This window comes from Chelmon rostratus, chromosome 11 (genome assembly GCF_017976325.1).
Source record: "Chelmon rostratus isolate fCheRos1 chromosome 11, fCheRos1.pri, whole genome shotgun sequence".
In the NCBI taxonomy this organism is placed as follows: domain Eukaryota; kingdom Metazoa; phylum Chordata; class Actinopteri; order Chaetodontiformes; family Chaetodontidae; genus Chelmon; species Chelmon rostratus.
In genome coordinates this window covers 9,757,600-9,761,950 of record NC_055668.1, presented here as the reverse complement: position 1 = coordinate 9,761,950, position 4,351 = coordinate 9,757,600, and positions in this window count along the sequence as shown.

Here is a 4,351-nt window from a genome sequence, read left to right as displayed (position 1 = left end):
GCCTCCTCTTTAGCTCTAAAAATACCCCAATAGCCTCTTCTGCTTCACAATACCTCCATCAACTGAGGCACATTTGAAGTGCTCAAGCATCAAGGCAGCTTGTCTGCTGAGCTGCACTTTCCAAACGTCTCTTCCAGCTCATGTCAGACTGAAATTGAGCTCTGTTATTCTCCACCTCTCTCTCCAGTAAAGTCAGAACTTAATAGCATTTAATGAGGGCGTGTGCTTTTCTTAAGGGCGTAGCAAGTTAGAGTTTACATGTAACACCAGTGTGGTTCCTTTCATTCCATTGTAAGTACAGAATTTTATAATTAATTCAGGATGGTAGCATGAAGACAACACATCCTACAATGCCATATATGAATTTTTATTTGGCCCCATTCCTCTCACTACAAGTCCTCAGTCAGTGACTTACACGGCAGGCCAAAGCTATACATATGTCAGCATCTGTGGCCAACTTGGCACATGCAGCCTGGAAATAGAAATGACCAAGTCACAACATAGTCTGAGCAAACTGTCATGAGGCTGCCTCCAAAGATGGACAAAAACTACTCGATAGAAAAACAAACAGAGAAGAGAAAATTCACAGAAAATAAGATTAGCCCGGACACTGGGGGGAGTGCGGAGCACCGCTTCAGTGGCTTTTATGTGGAGGTAATGTCAGCTGATCCGCTCAGGTTAACAGCTGGAGCTTTTCCAACTTGGCCCCTCTTAAAAATGATCATGTGTATGAACAAGCAGAGGCTTCATTGCCATAACAGGACGAATGCAACAAGTCAGAGAGGGCATGTGAGCCCTTCTTCAGCCACACACTTCTTCACATTAGCGTAGTTTCACTGTTGGCATTAACGCCTGGAGCCTGTCCAATACAGTTTTCTGTTGTTGGTAATTTAGCAGTGTGCAGTGCGTTACTCAACAGCACCTCATAAACAGTTCTTGAGAAATCCAGAATCCAGATTTTACAAGAGCAGTCCAGGGGTGCATAGGAGGGATTTTCTATCTCATTCTACACAACAAATCCTGATTCTCTAACCTCCACTTTCATGACCGAGTGTTAAGTAAACAAAAGTGACTTTGCCTGTGCTGTATCAAAGTCATACACACACACATTTGGTGTAATCTACGGGAAACAGCTGGAAGTAAAAAGACAGCAAGTGCAGACAAGGTCTTTAATGATAAACAGAGTCGTAAACAAAACCAGCTGAAGCCACTGAGAAAAGTGGGGTTTTTTTTTAATGCTGTAATGATGGGAGTACCATTTGTGTCCTGCAGCCAGCAGCTAGCTAATACTGTCCACACACACACACACACACACACACACACACACACACACAGTACAGTCATTGTGTACATTGCAGACACACACTTCATTAGTAATCCACCAATTCTCTTCTGCCACTGCTTAGACTAAATCATGAATTAAATGCAGTCTAGTGTGGCTGAGGAAATGACAGACGTGAGATTAGCCACTTCACTTGCACAAGCAAAGTCATATGAACATACAATCACCATGGCAACTAGTCTATTTACAGTACAACGTGGGCTATGGCACATCCTACTTCCTTTCTACTCCAAAAACATGGATGAGAAATATCCGACATACCAAGCTAAAGACTCACAGGCAATCCCATTGTGTTTCATGAGTAAAAATGGCTTCACAATGAACTGCATATTTTGTAACTCGTTGTGGAGCATTTTCACAAAACTATTTACGGCACTTTTATGCCATATGTCATTCATCAAATCAGTCATTGGCCAAAGTTGGTCATTTATAGTCATTTCAAAAGTCTACCATGGCAACAAGATTTTTAGAAAATACATGGACAGTATCATTACTTTTACTACGACTGAGATGTCGTGCCAACAGTCAATCAGGCAGCCGCCACATCAAGTAGGGAAGGGAAGCACAACATGTCCTAACCTGTAGCATTTTTTCAAGTACTTTGTACAGTACTTCAAAACTTTGTTACTTCTTTTCCGCCTTCTATGCCCTTCGTCTTTCCATTTGTCCCTCCCCTCCGCCCATCTGGTGAGGTCAGCAGAGGCAGAGCGCAATTAGCACTAGTTACCTACTGACCATCTGCTGCATCCACCTGGAGAGACTTAAACACAACCATCCACGGCAGACACGCACACAGAGGAAAACAGAGCAGCTACTTCTTGTCAACTCACCCAGATGATTTTAGCCGTGGAGGAGTCCATCACGCAACTTCAGATCTAACTACAGTGAAGTGATGGAAGTGACTTCTGCTGCTGCACTCAAAAACGCCAGAGCCAATAAGCGTACGTCCCGGTCCGTCTCTCCTCTGTCTGTGACTATCATACACACTCATGCCGCAGCACATGCTCAAGTGTTTCTCTGAACTCTGGCTTTTGTTCCACTCTGTCTGGTCTGTGCAAATGACTTCAGTGGGGCTGGAGTGCCTGCCCAAATTCCTCCCACTACAGGCTTCAGTTCACAAAGCCGCACGGACTGAGCAGGACTGACAGCTAGGACGGCCTCTGGGGGGCGGGGAAAACACACACACACACACACACACACACACACACACATACACACATACACACCATCGACCATGCAGCCACATTTCCGTCCCTGCAACATGTATGCAAGTGTAACTTTATCTATTGATGAAACCTATAGTAGAAATAGCACTGTCACTCCTCCTCTCTCCGACTCTGAGCAAACCTTTATGTCTCCAACAGCAGTGATGGGACAAGTGTTGTGACTGACAGGCAGCAAGTGCTACTCTGGCATGTGGGATGGCTCCTGGGCATGCAGCAAACGGCAGGAGAGGAGTCAGGACAGAGTGACAAATGAGAGCGATAACTGAGGAAGCTGAGAAAAGCCAAAGCTGAGTGAAAAGGAATCAGCAGCAATTATTTAATTTAATTAAAATGTCATGAAAGACATTTATGATATCATAAATAATAGGAAAAACACCACTGTCACTATATATATAATGAACACTGTAGTGACATACGATATTTTTCAGTAAAAGAATGACTACATGGAAAGTTTGTCTTGCTAGAGCTGTTAAACTGCTTTCATAAATTTTGAATGCCTACATGGAGGTCGAACTAAACAACACTCTGGTTTACTGTGTGTATTTAACTCAGTCAGGAGTTTTAACAACATATAAGGTTCACTGCCATTACATCAACCAGCACAAATCTGTGAGACTCCTTCTCATTCATCCAATCAGACACTGTTAAACCGTTGCAGACAGCAAAAACCGGCCAAGACGCCCTCGAGGTGTCTGAAAGCCAAACAAAGCCAACAAGGGGACTATCTGAGCGCATGGAAATCCATTTTAAACGTGTGACAAGCAGAGCTGCTGAGCTGTAAAGCGCATGTCCCCCTGAGATTCCCCCCTTTACAAATAAGTTAGCTGCAATAAAATATCTCGGATATATCACCGTAATGGAAATGTTATGATAGGTTTCAGGAAAACTATTGGGTCTAAAAGGTCATATACAAATCATTCTGATGTCTGGTTTCCTGTTGGAAAACCAGTCAACCACATAATTGCCAGTCTCCCTGTAAACCTGTTGTTCTTAATGGTAAAAGGCTATAATCCTTAGGTTTTAGTCGATTGAGGATAGAACAGTCCCTTGGCAGCAGCCTTATAGGGAAACATTAGTTCACGATTTATTCAAACTGGTAAAATAGGCTTTCACTGGAAACAGTAGACTGCAGCTGGTATAACCAGGCCAGGTCTTACAAAGCAGACAATAACAAATGATCTGTCATGTAAACAGCAAAAGTACTGGGACAATGAGTGGAAGTTGTTCTTGTTTGCTGCTGCCATTATTTCAGCACTTAGATGATGGTAAAAAAAAATCTGAAGTAAAGGTTAGCCAATCTCACTGCAAAAACACTTTTTTGTAATTGATTGTGTATTAATCTTGTGATTTTACAGAGAAACTCACCCACTGTCCTGTAGCCTGTCAGCAGGGTCCTGGACTGTTTCTGTCACTGCAGTTTCCTCAGCTGGAGCTTTAAATGGCTCCTCAGGTGCGATCGCTGCAGGTTTCTCCACCGCCTCCTTTGGCAGCTCACTGATCACCTTCTCTGGTTCTAGGGCCTCCGTTGTCGTCTTTGCTGGCTCAGGTTCTTCATTCTTTATTGGTTCTGGGAGCTCTTCTATGCTTCCTATTGGTTCTGGGAGCTTAGCTGGCTCCTCCGCTATTTCTGAAGAAGTTACTGGCCCAATTTGTGATTCTGGAAGCTCTTCTGATGGCTCCTCTTCTTTCTTGGTTGGTTCAAAGAACTCTACTTTCTTTGTTACCTCTATATTTGTGCTCTGTGTTGGTTCTGGGTGCTGTACTGTCTGCTGTGCTGGCTCTG